This window comes from Amblyraja radiata, unplaced genomic scaffold (assembly GCF_010909765.2).
Source record: "Amblyraja radiata isolate CabotCenter1 unplaced genomic scaffold, sAmbRad1.1.pri scaffold_363_ctg1, whole genome shotgun sequence".
Taxonomy (NCBI): Eukaryota; Metazoa; Chordata; class Chondrichthyes; order Rajiformes; family Rajidae; genus Amblyraja; species Amblyraja radiata.
In genome coordinates this window covers 22788-42837 of record NW_022630510.1, presented here as the reverse complement: position 1 = coordinate 42837, position 20050 = coordinate 22788, and the positions used below count along the sequence as shown (strand labels likewise).

Genomic DNA, 20050 nt, shown 5'->3' with positions numbered 1-20050 from the left:
AGGATGCCATCTCAACGGCACTTCACTCCGCCCTCTCCCACCTCGACAACAGAGACACTTACGTAAGAATGGGGTTAATCGATTACAGCTCAACATTCAACACCATTATACCCTCTAAACTGATCACCAAACTCGGTGACCTGGGCATCGACCCCTCCCTCTGCAACTGGATATTGGACTTTCTAACCAACCAGTCTGTTAGGTTAGACAAGCACACCTCTTCAACCCTCACCCTGAACACCGGCGTTCCACAGGGCTGTGTGCTGAGCCCCCTCCCCTACTCCCTTTTCACCCACGACTACACACCTGTACATGGTACTAACACCATCATCAAGTATGCCGATGATACAATGGTGATTGGCCTCATCAGCAACAACGATGAGTCGGCCTTTTGGGAGGAGGTCCAGCTCCTAGCAGCATGGTGCACTGACAACAACCTGGCCCTTAACTCCAAGAAGACCAAGGAGCTCATTGTAGACTTCGAGAAGTCTAGGGGCGGCATGCACACCCACATCCAAATTAACGGGACGGAGGTGGAACGTGTTTCCAGCTTCAGGTTCCTGGGGGTCAACCTCCGATGACCTCCCTTGGACCCACAATACCTCAACTCTGGTCAAGAAGGCTCACCAGCGTCTCTTCTTCCTGAGGAGACTAAAGAAGGTCCACCTGTCTCCTCAGATTCTGGTGAACTTCTACCGCTGCACCATCGAGAGCATCCTTACCAACTGTATCACAGTTTGGTATGGCAACTGCTCTGTCTCCGACCGGAAAGCACTGCAGAGGGTGGTGAAAATTGCCCAACGCATCACCGGTTCCTCACTCCCCTCCATTGAGTCTGTCTAAAGCAAGCGCTGGCTGTGAAGGGCGCTCAGCATCGTCAAGAACTGCTCTCACACCAACCACAGACTGTTTACCCTCCTACCATCCGGGAGGCGCTACTGGTCTCTCCGTTGCCGGACCAGCATGTCCAGGAACAGCTTATTCCCTGCGGCTGTTACACTACTCAACACTGTACCTCGGTGAATGCCAATCACCCCCCCCCCCCCCCGGACACTCCTCCCATCAGGAAAATAAATACTATTACTATGCACGTAAATAGATTTATTTATTGCTCATATTTATGTACGTCTTCTAGGGAGATGCTAACTGCATTTCGTTGTCTCTGTACTGTACACTGCACAATGACAATAAAGTTGAATCTGAATCTGAATATACTGAACTTGGTGTTGCTGACTTTGCAATCAACTTGCAGCTTCCACTTGCCTCACTACTGCTTTGGGCCCCACACCACTGCCAATCAATTTAAAATCTTCCCCAGTATCGTGAACAAATCTGCCCGCCAGAATATTGGTCACCCTCCAGATCAGGTCCAACCCGTCCCTCTTGTGCAGGTCACTGCTGCTGCAGAAAAGATCCCTATAATCCAATTCCATCATCTGCAGTTCCTTCTTAAATGCTATAATCCAATAATCTGACTCCCTGCTCCAACTTTTCAGTTATGCATTCCTCAGTCCCATCTTCCTCTTCCTATCCTCACAGAATTTCCTTCTTTTCCCCTGACTATCAAATATCCTATCACTGTCACCTGACTGGTCTCATTCATCCCCACTGTGCCACAGAGCCAGTCCTAGTAGCACAGACCTGGATGTTGCTTTCTGTTGCAACATCACTGCTTTTTCCCACCCAACAGTTAAAATTACCCACGACTACAAACACATTGATTTCACATCCTTCCTCATTCAGCCTACATGTCTGGTCTGCTCATGCATGCTGACTATTGAGAGGCAGATAGTATAATCCCATCATAGTGATTGTCCATTTCTTATTTCCAAGTTTTAACCATAAAGTTTCATGAGTCGATCCCTCCAGGATATCCCAGTTCACCCATCTTACCCGTGAGACTCCTTTCATTCAAGTAAATGCAGTTAACCCCACCGGCCCTTCGCGAGATTCCCCTCCTGTCTCTGTCTACTCATCCCACTGGATTTCACTGTCCCATTTTCTACATAGCCCACCTGATCAGAGTCACTGTGGATCCCAGCCCCCTGCATCACTAGATTAACTACTGAGTAGCCCTGGTGCAACTATCAGCGAACTTCACTCTGTTACACCCACTGCCCTCCCCAGCCCTCTCTGCTGCTGAGACACATTTTTTTCTTCCTCTGTTCCAATCAAGCATGTCAGCATTAAAATGTCAGCCATTTTTCTTTCCACAGATGCTGTCTGACCTGCTGAGTTTTCCACCATGTCCTACATTTCTTCACATTGACATCAGAGTTGTCGCTTCTCATCAACAGCACGGCCATGACAAAAGTTCCCAGTGAGTCCCACTGCCAGCAGCCGTCGGGCACTAAAGCATTTGTCAACAACTGTACTCAATCCTGTCACTGACCAGGCCCGTACGAAGCTTTTCAAAAAGGGGGGTGGCATGACAGGTTTACAAAAAACGTAACGTTAAATAATGTGTGCGCTGCACACATCACGAGCGCGAAGCGTGAATTCCCTCGATGCCGGGGTCCAGCGCCCGCTTAAGGGCCCTGCAAGCTCAGGGGTTTTAGATGCTTTCTGATCCATTCTGAGCCTTGTTTTGGAGCATTTTTGCACCAAATATATGACCAATATTTCAGAAATTAACAGGAATCTGAGGTAGCTTTTTCACACAATGGGTGCTGGGTGTATGTAACGAGCTGCCAGAGGAGGTAGTTAAGACTGGGACTATCCTATTTTTTTAAGAGACATTTGGACACGTACACGGATAGGACAGATTTAGATGGATATGGGCCAAACGCGTGTGAGTGGGACTAGTTTAGATGGGACATGTCGGTCGGTGTGGGCACTTTGACCTTCATCAGTCAAATATTGAGTATAAAAGTTGGGAGGCCATGTTGCAGTTGTATAAGACGTTGGTGAGACTGCATTTAGAATATTGTGTTCAGTTCTGGGCACCATGTTATAGGAAAAATGTCAAACTGAAAAGAGTACAGAGATCCCCATCCTGGATCAGTCCAATCAGGGTTGTGTCATCCGCAAACTTGAGAAGCTTGACAGAGGTGTCTGTGGAGGTGCAGTCATTGGGTGTGAAGTGGTGATTGGAGTGGTATGGTGATTGGAGTGGTGTAGAAGGGTGGTTGTGAAGTGTTGGTTGGGGTGGGAAAGGGTCCACACTTTTCATACTGGAGTCTTCCCTTAAGTAGGTGTGAAGTGGTGAATGGGAAGGAGAGGGTGCAGGGTCCATTCTTTGCAGACTGGGGTCTGGCTATGTTTGTTGGGGAACGGGTACCAGGGTTACATTTCTGATTTTCAAGCCTGCAGTAAAATACATTCAGGTCGTTCGTCAGCTGACGATTGTCCAAAGAGCGGGGGGCTTTCCTCTTATAGCTGGTGATTTCTTGCTTGCCTTTCCAAACTGAAGAAGAGTCATTAGCTGAGAACTTGCTCCTCAACTTCTCAGAGTACCTTTCCTTGGAAGCTCTGATTCCTCTTCTCAGCTCTTTATCGATTAGGCTACCTTTTAACTCTTTAACGATTAGGCTATCGGCTTGACGCATATTTGCCCCCAGCCTCCCCTCCTCCCGATCTCAAAATGGAAATGTTACATCTGTATATAATGATCCCATTAAAATGTGTATTTATGTCACAAACTATGGAATTCATATTTTTCAGTATTGTTATCAAGGAAAAGAAAGCAGTTCCAATTGTTTGAGATTATTTGATATTGTTTAATATCATTCATATGGAGGAGAAAATATAATATCTCTAAAACCTATCTTAATTTTGCAATCTCACTCAAGATAATCCCCCTTTCCATCACCCCTCCCCATCTTTATCTCCTCTCCCTTCCACTCTCTCCCCCTCCCGCCTGTCACATCCCCCCTCTTTCTTGCGGGGGGGGAGAAGATGAAGGTGGTGCGGGCCCAGCGGGTGGGGGGGAATGAAGGTTGCGTGGGCCCCGTGGGGGTTGCGGGGGCCCAGCGGGTGTCAGTGGTGTGGCGTGGGCCCAGCGGGGGTCATCGAGGGTGGCGTGGATCCAGCGGGGGTGGCAGGGGGCCCAGCAGGGGTGGCGTGGGCCCACCGGGGATGGCGTAGACACAGCGGGGGTCAGCGGGGGTGGCGTGGACCCAGCGGGGGTGGAGTGGGCCCAGCGGGGGTCAGCGAGGGTGGCGTGGATCCAGCGGGTGTAGCGTGGGCCCAGCAGGGGTCAGCGAGGGTGGCGTGGACCAAGCAGGGGTGGCGTGGGCTCAGCGGGGGTGGCGTGGGCCCAGCGGGGGTGATGTGGGGGGAAGATGGCTCGGGCCCCAGCGGCGGGGGGAGGCGAGGGGAGCGGACTCCGCCGCAGCGACGACTGGTGTTGAGGTTACAGCCGTTGGGTTCAGATTCAGCCACTCCCGTCCGGGGACAAGAGAACAGAGAACTGGCTGTTTCCAAAGTGTAAACGTAGATTTTCCCCCCGATTTTAAAAATTCTTTATTTATTTATTTATTTTTTAGAATTTGTATTATTTATTTTTTTGGTGACTTTTTTCTTAGGGGGAAAAAAGGGGGGTGCGGTCGAACCAACCGCCCCCCCCCCCCCCCTTCGGACGGCCATGCTGACACAGTTTTGGGATAAACTTGCACGTCAAACATATGCCATGTTTTCACTCCTCAGATCAACCTGATTTGTCACACTATGCGCCAATGTGCAAATCAACCATTGTCAAGTCTTCTAATGTTTTTGCAGATTCCCCGCTTGAAAGGGACTTGATTTATCTACCCCGAAATGATGAACTGGATTCACTCAGACCAAACACTTCTTTTCCACCTTTTTTATTTTCTCCTTCTTTTATTTTGGCAGATTAGTCTTTAGCAGTTTTTTAGCAGTTTTAGTCATTACCAGTTTTGGTCTTGATCAGTTTTGGTCTTTATCAGTTTTGGTCTTTATCAGGTGAAAAACCGGCTGCCAATCGGGTCTGTAGAAAATCAGTCCTGCTTGCCTTTTCTGGCTATTGCGGCAGTATTTTTGGACAGTCCTTTTGATTTACTGTTCAAGTTCTGCCGCTCGCAAGTCTCTTGTGTCTTCTTCAATGGCTTCTGGTGCTGTGTGCCCTTTTGACCCCCGGGCAGAACTCGGCAGGCTGGGGATCCGCCCACTTTAATCACTGTCTCGTGATTTCAATGTAGCATTTCTCTGCACCTGTTCTTTCATTTCAGTTTGACTTGACACCTCCCACTCGATCTTCCAATGGAACCACTTGGGAGATCGACGCTTTAAAGTCAAACTTTGAAGTCTAGGTTTGAACTTGGTCTTTATAGGCTACCAGTCGATCTGTTATGGTGCTTGGGAAAGTTGTGCCCAATTGCGCAGCACAAAAAATGTCTTTTAGAGCATTTACTTGTTCTCTTATTGTAATGTCTCCTGTCAAAGAGATGGCCTCCCACTTTGGATTGTTTAGGGCTTTGTTCTTGCCAAGAAACCTCTTCGATGCTCTCCAAATCCATGCGACTGTCTTGATCAGTCGAGTTAGAACGCTGAACCGCTTGACATCAACAAGGTTCTGAATAGCTGACCCTGCAGGTGGTCTCTTTGGGCTTGTTGGTTCCGGTTCTTGGTTCTCTACTTTGGCTCTTGATAGTGCTGCAACAAAAGTTTTCTTCTGTAACTTGTTGATGTTCTCTCTGGCAGTGGCAGCCAGTTCTTTAGCTGATTTTATTGGCCACTCACTCACAGGCAACACCAGGAACTTCGGTCCATTTTGCCACTCCGAATACTGATCAAGGTCTTGAGGGCTGGCACCTCTGGTGATTACATCAGCGATGTTTTGTGGGCCAGGAATCCACCGCCAGTCCTGAATGTTGGTGCTTGTTTGAATCTCTCCAATCCGATTGGCGAAGAATGTCTGAAATCCGTAGCTTTCTTGCTGTATTGCACCAAGGATTGTTTGGCTATCCACAAGATGATACCACTTCTCCACTTGAATTTGACTGTGTAGCTCAAAATACTTCTTTAAGCGTGAGGCGAACACTGCTCCGCACATCTCTGCTTTAACAGCGTCTCCTCTGTGGTCCAAGGGAGTTAACTTGGCCTTGGATTCCACAAGTCTGACAATTGGGCCATGGTCCGAATCCCATCTCAGGTACATCACCGCCCCGTAGGTGTGCTCACTTCCGTCAGAAAAGGTGATTCCCAAGGGTTCAGTTGCGGAGCAAGAGGGAGTCAGTGCCCTGACGAACTTGACTTTTCCAAGTTGTACGTACTCTTCAAAGAGCTTAATTGCATCCTCCCTGAGTCCATCTGAGAGTGCCATGTCCCATGTGTCTCTGACCGAACAGCTTCCCTCTTTTGCTTCTTGGAAAACTCTGCGTACTAGAATCGCTCCCTTTTGCTTAACAGGAGCCACTATGCCGATGGGGGTCATATAGCCCTGCTACCTGGCTGAGAAGCTCTCTTCTTGTTAGGGGATTTGGCGTCTGAGTTTTGATTTGCTCTTGTAGAAGGCTTTGACCAAGCCGCATCTTTTTATTTCTCTTGGAGAAATTGATTCCCACCATAACGTGGAGCATGTCCTCTTCAACAATGTAGCCCAGACCAAGTGCCTTGCTATCATCATCATGCATTTGGTTTGGTAGGATCATGCTTTTTGTTTTGCTTTTCTTTAAAGCATCACTGTCCTCCTTCCTCCCTCTTTGGCCAGACAGAACCCAAGGCTTGAGCTCAAACCCACCAGCTTTTAGGATTCGTTCCACATTTGCTATGATGATTCGCAACTGGTCGAGGCTGTTGTGAGATGTGAGGATGTCGTCAACATAGCTGTCTTTCTGGAGTACTTGCTGAGGTGGGTAAAAGAAGGAAGATTAGCAGTCTCACGCATTGCCAACTGTGCAATGCACCCCGCAGGTTTGTCTCCGATGTTCACTCTTGTGATAGCATACTCCCAGCTCCTCATCCTCGGAATCTCGCCAGAGGAATCTGTGTAAGTGTACTTCACTGTCCTCCAACCAGACTGAGTTATACATCTTCTTTATGTCTCCCAGAGCAGCATAAATTCCGCCCCTGAATCTGAGGAGTACGGTGCGAATTTGGTTGAGGACGTCTGGACCTTTCATCAGCAAATCATTTAAGCTGACACCATTGCACTTTTGGCTGCTGTTCCACACTAGTCTCACTGGGGTTGTAACAGAGTGGGGGTTTGGAACAATAAGGTGACTCACATACCACACTGGTCCCTTCCAGTTTGCAATCATGTCTTCGGACAATTTGATTGCAGCCTTTCGGTCCACCATGTCGTGCACCTGAGCTGTGTAGGCACTTTTCCATTCAGGTTCTCTGGATAGCTGCCTCTCCGTCCTGAAAAATGTGGCTTCCACTGTCCTTTTATTATTTGGTAGAGAAACTGGGTCTTCCAACCAAGGATAGCTAGCAATGCCAATGTGGGTCTTTACTGTGACGGTCTCCTGTTACGTAGTTGAGGCCTTCCCTTACTACTTCGAGCTCTCTCTCTTCAGCAAGAGTCATTTCTTTTCCGCCTGGCTGGCAGTTTCCACAGCGGAAACCCCGCTCTTTGGCTCGCATGCTGCTCCAATGCTATCCCACTTCCACCAATCCAAGAAGTCCCGATTGGCGGTTGATGTGCGAGACTTCTGGACTTTGACGGCGACCTGTCCGTTTGGTGAAAGTTCCTCAGGGACTGCGTCAGTGAGCTCCTCATACTTTAAAGCAGCTGCTCTCATTGATCTTGCGAAGTGTGTTTTGGACATGTGGGCTGACATGGTAAGCTTCTCAAACAGCTCAGGATGACAACCTCCAACAGTCTTTCCCAGTGGTCCATCCCACAGAATGAGATCTCCAACAGTTCTAATCCTCTGAGGCGCTAGCTGACCTTCTCTATGGCTTATGAGCAAATGTATCTCTTTTGGTCTCACAAGTTCCTCAAGTGGGATGTCTGGAAAGAACTTTTGCAGCTGCTGTGGTGTCACATGTTTGTGAACATCTGCAATGCTGTCCAATCCATAACAAACTAACTGGTGCGACTTGAGTGTGCCCTTGGGAGTCTTCACTCGGATCTTTAGAAGGTAGCGCATCGTCTCTACGTGGACCTTCATCCCCCCAACTCCATGGACGATAAGCGTGATGTCTTCACTCCTAAGGTTCAGTCTACTCGCAGCCTTGTGAGTTATGTAGTTGGTATCTGAAGCCATGTCAATTAATGTCCCAACCTTTTGTCCAGCATTTGCTACGACCTCCAGAAGCATCATAATCACTGGATGCTCTTGCAGTCCACCTTCCTTTAGGAGGCTTGGCTGATGCTTTGCAGTGTCGAAGGCTCTTGATGCAGTGGTGGAGAACACATCTCGGCATTGTTTTGCCAACTCTGGTGGAGGTTTGCTGAAAAACTCCTCTTGGTCCACTGTATATTTCTTCTTGCCTTTATCTTCCTCTGGACCAAATTTACTCCTTCTCTGATCCACACTGCTTTTTCTCATCTCATAATTGGGGCACAGATAAAAATGATGCTCAGGAGTCTGTTCATCCTTGCAGATTTGATTTTTACACAGATATGCAGGTTTGCAGTATGAACCATCATCATGAACTTCAAGACACTTTTTGCATGCTCCCAACTTCTTTACTGCAGCTCTTTTCACTGTCAGCTTTAGCCCTCGAAACTGCTTGCAGAAGTACAGCTTTCTTTTATGCTTTACGTCACCACAGACCACACAACTTGTGTGGTCATTTCCTGACTTGGTAGACTTGGTTCTGGCATGTCTTGGTTCAGTCCGAGTTTCCTTTCTACTCGGCTCCTCGTCCCTCAGTTGCTCGAGCTGTTCGTATATGCTCTCCTGCTCTTTGAGAAATGACAAGAGACTGTAAAACCGTTTCTCTGGTGCCACAGCATTCCTCTTGTCAGCTACATAAACCAGCCATTCCTTATTGAGGGTTTCTGGAAGCTTGGTTTCAATTGATTTTGTCATCAGTGGATTTTTAATAGCGCCTGTGTCTCCGAGATCGATCAAGTCCTTAAGCGCCTTTTCCACAGCTTGAATTAATTCCACTATTTTACGTGGCTGATGTCCTCTGACAGGTAGGATTCTCTGAAGCCCCTCCACTATCTCAATAGCAATAGCTGTTTGATTTCCAAACCGGTTCTCTAGGACACGAAAGATATCATCACCAGTGTTATAACTTGTGAGGCGGAGGTCTCTTGTAATTTTGTCCTCCAGACTGTCCAGCAATTGAACCTTCTTCACCTCATTTGATCCTGTGGGTTCACCTTGCTTTTGCAGTGCTTCCCAATCCTTCCTCCATCTATAAAAGTCACGCTTGTTTCCAGTAAACTTAGGAAGGGCCGTGGGTCTCAGTCTGATGGCTGGTGAAGGATAATTGAAAGCATTCGCCGCTTGTGCTAATCCCTCAGCATCCTTCTTTATTCTTGCCTGTATGAAGTCAGCCTTCCTGGAAACCAGCTTGGGGACGAGAAGCTCTAGTGTTCTTAGGTGTTTCTGGAAGGTCTCTTGCTCATCCAGAGGGACCCAACGTTTCCACCGACTGTACGTCTCCTTTGCAGTCTCTACCAGTTTCTGCAGGTGGTTAAGCATGAATTCATATGCTTCTTGGTTGCTATTTGATGGTGCGGTGGCAGCAGCAAGTTCACATGCACCATCTGCTGTCTGTAGTGAGGTGGATAATTCAACATTTTCAAAGTTTGCCCATAGAGTGTCCTGGATGAGCCCTTTGACCTCTTTTAGTTTCGATTCACACTCCTTTGCAGTCTTTGCCAGGTCGGCTTTTTGCTGTTCAGTTAACACAGTTTCTTCATCTGCGTCCAGCTCCGCCTCCAGCTCTGCAATGAGTCCAGCCTCCACATCGTCATTGGCTTCCATGACTTTTTCGGCCTCCTGCATGAGTTTGTTGAAGGTACACAAAATTGCTGGGGGAACTCAGCGGGTGCAGCAGCATCTATGGAGCGAAGGAAATAGGCGACGTTTCGGGCCGAAACCCTTCTTCAGAAATTGTTCCTGAGCTCCTCTTCAGACATTTCTTCATGGTTCTTAATGATGCTGTTAACAAGACGAGATAATGCCCGTTTTGCTGTTGTCCTCTTCAGCTTGAGCTGCTCAGCTGACTTTCCAGTAACTTCATCAGCCATGATTTATCTTGACTTAACTGTCTCTTTTCCAGGTTTCCTGATCTCCTGGCCCCGCCCGGTTTTTCACTGTCAAGTCTCCTGGTCACACCGGTTTTTCACTGTCAAGTCTTCTAATGTTTTTGCAGATTCCCCGCTTGAAAGGGATTTGATTTATCTACCCCGAAATGATGAACTGGATTCACTCAGACCAAACACTTCTTTTCCACCTTTTTTATTTTCTCCTTCTTTTATTTTGGCAGATTAGTCTTTAGCAGTTTTTAGCAGTTTTAGTCTTTACCAGTTTTGGTCTTTATCAGTTTTGGTCTATATCAGTTTTGGTCTTTATCAGGTGAAAAACCGGCTGCCAATCGGGTCTGTAGAAAATCAGTCCTGCTTGCCTTTTCTGTCTATCGCGGCAGTCTTTTTGGACAGTCCTTTTGATTTACTGTTCAAGTTCTGCCGCTCGCACCTCTCTTGTATCTTCTTCACTGGCTTCTGGTGCTGTGTGCCCTTTTGACCCCCGGGCAGAACTCGGCAGGCTGGGGATCCTCCCACTTTAATCACTGTCTCGTGATTTCAATGTAGCATTTATCTGCACCTGTTCTTTCATTTCAGTTTGACTTGACAACCATCTTGGATGTACAAACATAAAATATTCAGATATCTTCAGATAAACTGTCCTTCAAACCCCTTCAATTTCCAACCCCACAAACCAGACACTGCACTCCCTCTATTGCACATACATTCTTCCTATGATAGACCTGGACATAACATACAAGATGCCGTCTTACCAGGGCTCCACATGATCCCAATGAGATATCTCTACACTGATCACAAATCCTAGTCACAGGGCAAAATACAAATTTTCTCCTGAACTACTTGCTGAGCCTGCATGTTAACTTTCATCACTTTGTTAACAAGGACTTTTAACATCTCACTCTGTTCCAATATAAAAGTTTTGTCGTTACTATTTTCCCTCTCGGAGTGGACAACCTTACATTTTATCCCTACTCTGTTCCATTTGCCACATTCACCTCTCCTGTCCTTGTCCCCCAAACCCTCTCTGCAATCTTCTCACCACTGACACTGCCACCCAGCTCTGTAACACCAGCGTACTTGGATATATTACACTCAGTCTCTCATCCACATCACTGTTGTGGTGCCGCTTCTTCCAGCCTATTGAGCAGCAGTTGAAGAGCGCACGCCCGGACATGAGGACTGGGTTCGGTGCTGGGCTCGTTACTGTTTGTCATCTACATCAAAGATTTGGATGAGAACATACAGGGCAAGATTAGCAAGTTTGCTGATGATCGATTGGCCAGGTTGGCAGAGGGAAGTGTGAGGTGTTGCATTTTGGGAGTCGAACAAGGGCAGGACCTACACAGTAAATGGTAGGCCTCTGGGTAGTGTTGTAGACCAGAGGGATCTAGGAGTACAAATGCATGGTTCCTTGAAGGTCGAGTCGCAGGTAGATAAGGTGGTCAAAAAGGCCTTTGGCACTTTGGCCTTCATCAGTCAGAGTATTGAGTACTTGGCGTTGTAACATAGATTACTGTAGATTAAATGTTAACTCTCTGCGGTTTGATAGTCTGGAACTGTCGGCCTTTCTGAAATTCCCCAGTTCCCCACTTGGGCCCCATTGAACCCGTTGGGAGAGAACATGATACTGGGTGAAGAAATGTCTCCAACTGAAACGTCACCCGTTTCTTCGATCCAGAGATGCTGCCTGTCCCGTTGAGTTACTCCAGCATTTTGTGTCTATCTTCGGTGTAAACCAGCATATGTTGTGCCTTCCTACATTAATTCCGTAAAATGTGTAAATTGACCTTAGTGAGTGTAGGCTTGTGTTAGTGTACGGGGATCACTGGTCAGCGTGGAATCGCCAGGCCGAATGGCCTGTTTCTGCGCTGTATCTCTGAACTAAACATGTAATTGGCGAACATGAGAATGGGGGACAGTGGAGGAACCCGGACAGTAGTGGATCGTTGTTTGCTGTAGCTGATGGTTTTATTCATGAGGACGTAACGGGGAGTGAGAGTTTGCCCGGGTGGTTTATAACAAGACGCGCGAGTGGATGCGCGTCCAAAGTCACCAACCTGAACGACTACCGCCCGGTTGCCCTAACTCCAATCCCAATGAAGTGCTTCGAAAGGCTGGTCCTCTCCCATATCAAATCCAGCATCCCTGCCTCACTGGACTCTCATCAATTTGCATACAGGGCAAATAGATCAACAGAGGATGCCATCTCTCTGGCTCTTCACACTGTCCTGACTCACCTGGACAGACAGGGCACGTACGTGAGGATGCTCTTCGTTGACTATAGCTCTGCATTCAATACGGTCATCCCCACGAAGCTCACCACCAAACTCCACCAGCTAGGCCTCAGCTCGCCGAAATGCGATTGGATCCTGAACTTTCTGACGGAGCGACCGCAGGCAGTGAGACTGGGCCCGCACCTGTCCTCCACTATCACCCTGAGCACCGGCACACCACAGGGCTGTGAACTAAGCCCCATGCTCTACTCCCTCTTCACTCACGACTGTGTTCCTGCATTCGACACCAACACCATCGTGAAGTTTGCAGACGACACAACAGTGATTGGGCTGATCACCAACGGTGATGAAACAAAATACAGGGCGGAGGTGCAGAACCTGGCGGACTGGTGCGCACGTAACAACTTGTCACTAAACACCTCCAAGACCAAGGAGCTGATTATTGACTTCAGGAGGTCCCACAATGGAGAATACGCCCCAATCTCCATTTACGGGGAAAGTGTGGAGAGAGTGTCCAGCTTTAAGTTTCTGGGCACTCACATTTCAGAGGATCTCACATGGTCCACCAACACCGCTGCGCTGGTCAAGAAGGCACAGCAACGACTGTTCTTCCTGAGGACATTAAAAAGGACTGGTCTGCCCCAACAGCTGCTGACAACCTTCTACCGCTGCACCACAGAGAGCATATTAACGTATGGCATCTCTGTGTGGTATCTCAGCTGCACGGAGGCGGAGAGGAGAGCTCTTCAGCGCGTCGTCCACAGAGCGCAGAGGATCATTGGGACAGAGCTACCAGCCTTGGAGGGCATCTACCACACACGGTGCCTCAGGAAGGTCGTCAGCATCCATAAAGACTCATCACACCCCTGTAACGGATTGTTTGAACTACTTCCCTACGGCAGACGTTACAAGGCCTTCTACGCCCGAACCTCCAGACTCAGAAACAGCTTTATTCCAAGAGCTATAGCGGCTCTGAACCGGCCCTGCTGAGTGCCCCCCACCCCCCCTGGACTGTCTCCCTCGGATGGTCACGACACACAGCTTATTTATTTATTTTACTTTTCTTTTTCATCGGTTGGAGCTGCATACTAAATCTCGTTGCACTGACTTGCAATGACAATAAAATATATTACTATTATTATTATTAGTATTATACAAAGCGGTCCTCTGAACTGAAATACCCAGCCGGTGCTCAGCCCTTTGATAGACACTGTAGGTTCAATTCAATTCAATTCAACTTTATTGTCATTGCACAAATATAAGTATAGGTTCAACGAAATGCAGTTTAGCGTCTGGTCATAGTCATAGTGCAAGATAGTAGAAGTAAAAATAAAAATACCAGGTTGGCATACCATAAAAGTTTAAAAAAAAAAAAAAAAATACTGGTTAACAATGTGTGGATTGGGGATGAAATAAAACTGATACATAGGCAGATAACTGTATACAAATGGGAGAGTCTAAGGATGGCTAGCGTCAGGACTCCGAGTTCAGCAGTGTAATGGTGTTGTTGAAAAAGCTGTTCCTCAGCCTGCTTGTGCGAGACCTGAGGCTCCTGTACCGCCTCCCTGATGGGAGGAGGGCAAACAGTCCATGGTTAGCGTTAGAGGGGTCCTTGATGAATTTCCCGGCCCGTCTCAGACACCGTTTTCGGTGGAAGCCATCCATGGCAGGGAGCGGGGCACCGATGATGTGCTGAGCGGTTTACACCACCCGTTGCAGTGCCTTCCTGTCAGCTGCGGTGCAGCTGCTTTACCATACCGTGAAGCAGGTGGTCAGGATGCTTTCGATGGTACAGCGGTGAAAGTTGGACAGGATCTGGGGGGACAGGTGAGCTTTCTTGAGCCTCCTCAGAAAGTAAATGTAATCAATTTGGTGGTATTGAGGGACCAGGACAGATCCTCTGAGATGTGTACCCCGAGGAATTTGTAGTTGGAGACGCGCTCCACCTCAGTCCCGTTTATGTGGATGGGGGTATGTCTGCCCCCTCTGTTCTTCCTGAAGTCAACAATTATTTCTTTCGTCTTCTTAGAGTTGAGAAACGAGGTTATTATTGGCACACCAGGCTGCCAGGTTCTGGACCTCCTCCCTATAGGCTGATTAGTTGTTGTCCCTGATCAGTCCTACCACCGTGGTGTCATCGGCAAATTATATGATGGCGTTGGAGCCATACTTAGGGATGCAGTCATGGGTGAAGAGGGAGTAGAGGAGAGGGCTGAGCATACGGCCCTGTGGCACGCCGGTGTTCAGTGTTAGAGTGGAGGAGGTGAGGTTGTTGATCCTAACAGACTGTGGTCTGTTGGTGAGGAAATCCAGTGTCCAATTGCAGAGGGAGGTGGTGATGCCAAGTCCGCTGAGTTTGGTGATCAAGCTGGCGGGGATGACAGTGTTAAAGGCGGAGCTGAAGTCGATGAACAACAACCTGATGTAGGAGTTGTTATTGTCCAGGTCGGTCAGCGCAGAGTGTAGGGCCGCAGATATGGCGTCCTCTGTAGACCTGTAGGCAAACTGGTGGGGGTCCAGTGTGGGGGGGAGGCTGGCTTTGAGGTGAGCCAAAATCAGCCGCTCAAAGCACTTTGCGATGACAGGGGTGAGTGCCACTGGGCGGAAGTCGTTGAGACTCCCTGAAGCTGACTGTTTGGGCACTGGCACAATGGTTGAGGTCTTGAGGCAAGTATGGATGACACCCTGGGCCAGTGACAGGTTGAAAATGTCAGTGAAGACCAGGGATAGTTGTCCAGCACATGCCCTGAGCACACGCCCGGGGATGCCATCGGGGCCGGCAGCTTTGTGCTCATTTACTCTGCTCAGTGCGCCTTGTACAGCAGAGGTGGAGAGACTGAGGGGTTGTTCGTTCGGGGGTGGGGTAGTTTTGATGGCTGGTATTTTGTTGTCCCGGTCAATACGAGCATAGAAGTGGTTCAGCTCGTCAGGAAGGGAGGCGTTGTCTGGGGGGGGGGGGGGGGGTTAACTTTATGGTAGTCGGTAATGGACTTAATGCCTTGCCACATGCGTCTGGGGTCGGAGTTGTTATGAAACTGCTCCTCGATCTGCCGTTTGTATTTGAGTTTAGCATTCCTGATTCCCCTTTTCAGGTTGGCCCTGGATGAGCTGTATTCCTCAGCGTCGCCAGATCTAAAAGCGGCATCGCGAGCCTTCAGCAAGAGTCTGACCTCTCTGCTCATCCACGGCTTCTGATTAGGGAAGGTCTTTATTTGTTTATGGGTAGTGACGTTTTCGGTGCAGAATTTTATATAGTCCAAAACGGATGAGGTGCATGTGTTAATGTCCACTTGGGAGTCAGAGGTTGCCTGAGTTCTGTAGTGCAGAGACAGCCCCCTCAGGCCAAACCTTCACTGTCCTCATGGTTGGTTTCACACGTCTGATGAGAGGTGTGTATTTTGGGAGCAGGAACAGAGAGAGGTGGTCAGACTGTCCCAGGTGGGGGAGGGGAGGGCTTTGTAGGCTTCCGTGATATTAGTGTATACTAAATTCAGATTCAGAACACTATTGTCTGTCGCAATAAAGCGCGCCAGCGTCCACTCTCCCTTCACGGCAGCCATCTTGGACACAGACCTACAGGACTACAAATTAGACAAAAAAATCATCCCCCCACAATGGATACCACTGTGGGGGAAGGCACAATGTCCAGTCCCCACCCCATGTTCACCCCAAAGTCAGGCCTATTGAGGCCACCGCAATTGCCTCTACGGAGGCCCGATGTCTCTCACCGTTCTCACCGGGTGGTCTTGCCCCGGCGTCGGGAGAGTCCTTTCGGCGGCTGGGCCACCTGGAACGGCCGCTTCCTGGTTGGAGCCCGCGGCTGCCGAAACATACAAACATACGGGAGCAACGCGCCGCGAGTTACTCACAGAGTAGCGCCCCGCCCCTTGGGTTGTCAGCAGCGATACAATAATAAAGAACACACAAAATGCAACACAAACATCCACCACAGCATTCATCACTGTGGTGGAAGGCACAAAAATTTGGCCAGTCCTCCTCCACTCCCCCCCCCCCCCCCCCCCCCCGTGGACAGGACCAGAGTCCAGAGTCAGTCCAGGATCGGCTCTTCCTCACCGGAGACCGCGGCTTTAAGTTGTTGTAGGCCGCATCCAGAATGTTGTCTCCTCTGGTTGGACAGGAGACATGCTGATGGAACCTGGGGAGTACAGTTTTAAGGTTGGAGTGGTTAAAGTCACCCGCAACAATAAAAGCCCCTCTGGGTGTGCAGTTAGTTATTTGCTGATAGCAGCTTGCAGCTCTTCCTTTGCTATCCTGGCATTAGCGTCCGGGGGTACATAGACTGCCGTGATAACAATCGATGTAAATTCCCTGGGCAGATAGAAGGGCCTGCACTTTATCATCAGGTATTCCAGGTCAGCAGAGCAGTGACTACCAATCCAAACAACGTCCATACACCATGAGTTGTTCACATAAATGCACAGTCCGCCGCCCTTGGTGGCTCTGAAAAGAGCCTTTGGGTCGTTAGATTGAGGTTTCGCAGATAATGATAATAATAATAATAAATTTTATTTAATGGGCGCCTTTCAGACATCTCAAGGACACCTTACATAGTAATCGGAATAACATATAATCGGAATATAACAAGTAATAAAGACATCACAGAGACACAAATTAAAAACAGATTTCAATCCAAAAACAGAAAATCAAAAACACAGTGTGAAGAGGGAGCAGCGGCAGCCAAAGCGCGCCAGCGTCCACTCTCTCTTCACGGCAGCCATCTTGGACACAGACCTACAGGACTACAAATTAGACAAAAAAATTATCCCCCCACAATGGATACCACTGTGGGGGAAGGCACAATGTCCAGTCCCCACCCCATGTTCACCCCAAAGTCAGGCCTATTGAGGCCACCGCAATTGCCTCTACGGAGGCCCGATGTCTCTCACCGTTCTCACCGTGTGGTCTTGCCCCGGCGTCGGGAGAGTCCTTTCGGCGGCTGGGCCACCTGGAACGGCCGCTTCCTGGTTGGAGCCCGCGGCTGCCGAAGCCGACAAGGCCGCGCCGGTTTGGAGCTCCCAGGCTCCCGATGAAAAAGTCGACGCCGCCTCTCCGCACTGCCACCTCGCCGCACTGCCGCCTCTCCGCTTCGCAGACCCGCAGCCCGGAGATGTTGCTCTCGGCGGTCCAGCGCGCCGCTCCAGCTCGGCGATCCAGGCAAGGCGTCGCCCGCTCCACTCCGCTCCGCTCCAGCGCTTCAACGCTGTGCCGCCGCCGAGGCCGAGGTGCCGGGCGGTCCCCGCCAGGAAACGGCGCTCCAAGCCCGCTGGTAGGCCACGAGGACGGGTGGACGGGAAGCCCGGAGAAAAGGCTGCCACACCGACCAGGTAGGGACCTAGAAATAAAGTTTACACCTACTTGCTCTTGGTGCCAGAGGCTGCGCTGGTTTTCATGGGCAACAGCACGGCCTGGATATTGGGCAGCACCCCGCCTTAAGCGATGGTCACCCCTCCCAGCAGCTTGTTGAGCTCCTCGTCGTTGCGGACAGCCAGTTGTAGGTGTCTGGGGATGATGCGGCTCTTCTTGTTGTCCCGGGCCGCGTTGCCGGCCAGCTCGAGGATTTCAGCCGTCACATACTCGAGCACAGCAGCCAGATAGACAGGGGCTCCGGCACCCACCCGCTCACCATAGTTGCCCTTTCTCAGGAGCCGATGAACACGACCCACCGGGAACTGCAGTCCGGTCCGGGACGAGCGTGACTTAGGCTTAGCCTTGGCTTTGCCGCCGGTTTTCCCTCGTCCAGTCATTTCCACCAACTTCTACGCACAAAGAATGAGGAAATCCTCCCGCACTCGCCCTTCTTGTAGCTTCTAGATGAATGCGGTGGAGCGCTTCCCATTGGTGGCGCGGTGCTTCATCTCATTGGTGATTTCTTATAGGCCAATCGTACAGCTGCCTCTTTCTCCAATGAGCAGACAACAACCGGAGATGCGCGGAAAATAACCGCCTGGCCCCAAAATAACAGGTTTGAAAAGCCCGCCCAAAAAGAAAATGTATTTTCAGGCAAAAAAAAATAAATATTTACACATCCGTGTGCGATACTGGAACCCGCATCCCAATTATTCTATCCTAACCCACCAACAAGACACACCCAATGTGAATTAATTACGTGAGAGATTCTTAAGAGCGCATTCTTACCATTTTAAACTCCTAACATGGGTGCAAACGCTATTCATAGAACATGTTAGAGATCGCTCTTTGCATAAAGGACATTAGACTATTGACGATCAATTGTCTAATGACTCGGAGCCGTCGCAGCAATGTTTTTCGATTAAAAAACCGGACTCAGACGGTCAAAACAACAGACTGCAGTCACTAAAAGTCAGTCACTTCACAACTAAAACAGCAGCAGCAACAAACACACAAACATCTTGTTTACGTTAATTCAATCTCAAGGGATGGATCACTGCGAGAAGTGTATGAAGATTGAAACAAACTAACGAGAAAGGCGAGGGTGAAGTTTCGGTTTCAATGAGGTGGGCAGGAATGTACTCGCATCTAGATTATACCGTGGTTTGGACGGCTAATTTGATCAAGTTAAACAGAATGAGAACTATCGCCTGCAAATGAAACATCGAACCAGTGCGGTGTCCAAATATCAACACAACACTTTCAATGTGACCATGCGTGAGCAGATCCGTTAGGATTTCCGTTAGCAGCGTCAGCGCTGTGTGGGTCGTTACTTGGAGTAGGAGTATGTGGTCGCCGGCTTTGTCCCTCCAACCGGCCTCATCACTGTGGAGATCAAAGGTCTTCTAGCGGAGCAAGATAGCTTATTCCTGCGAAATGCAATGGGCTGACGTGTAGTACGCTACGGAAGGGATCCTGGGCATTTTTTCCCGCCCATTTTAGTAGCCTACCTGACCCGACCCGACCCGACTCGCGGTGTAATCTACGTTGCGGGGCAACAGTTTGTGTGTGTGATATAGGGTTAGATTCATAATTCTGTCAGTTCATACTTCTGTTAATTCTTGTCAAGAATAAAATTTGACTCTGGTAATTGTCTTTTTTAATGTTTTTTAAATCGTTTCTTTTTAAATGGCTCACAAGCAGTGTTTGAGTTGATTTTGTAGTAACCGGAACCTACCCGACGCGACTCGCAGGTTAATTAACATTGCGGGGGAACAGTTTTTGTGCGTGATATAGGGTTAGATTCATAATTATGTTAGTTCATACTTCTGTTAATTCTTGTTAAAGAATAAAATGTTTATGAACACACATACATGAATGTGATATAAATGTATATAATCATATAACACACACAATTATATTTCTTCTGATTTTTATATCCAATGATGAACTTTATTTCAGACTAGACAAGGGACATTAAATAAGAAACATTGTAAACCTCCCCGCAACTTCACACCCCCACCGGCACTCCCTCGCCTCCCCCCACACTACAATGTCTGCCCCCTTATGCCCCTCTCCCCGGGCCGCACACTCCCTCTCCCCGCCCAAGTCAAAGATCAAAGCGAAGATACGGGAGCGGAGGCGGAAGCAAAGATCCGATCTTTGGCCGGAAGCAAGATGGCAGAGGCTGGTTGCTAAAATGGGTCCTATAATCACCCATGAATCTGCCCATGACCGTACTACGCGTTTGCGTGAGAGTAACCCAGCTTGTTCCGCTATAGGATCTTTGATGGAGATGGTGTAACACAGT

General features: G+C 48.9%; 1 long non-coding RNA gene across 1 annotated transcript; it reads right to left on the bottom strand.

Moving 5' to 3' along the window:
* Positions 1-1098: 1098 nt before the first annotated feature.
* Positions 1099-18178, bottom strand: LOC116969875. The gene is made up of 3 exons (XR_004410950.1): positions 17743-18178; positions 10979-10981; positions 1099-1111 (listed from the first exon to the last, which is right to left on the bottom strand). It is a non-coding gene; the product is annotated as an uncharacterized LOC116969875 (long non-coding RNA).
* Between the last annotated feature and the right edge of the window lie 1872 nt (positions 18179-20050).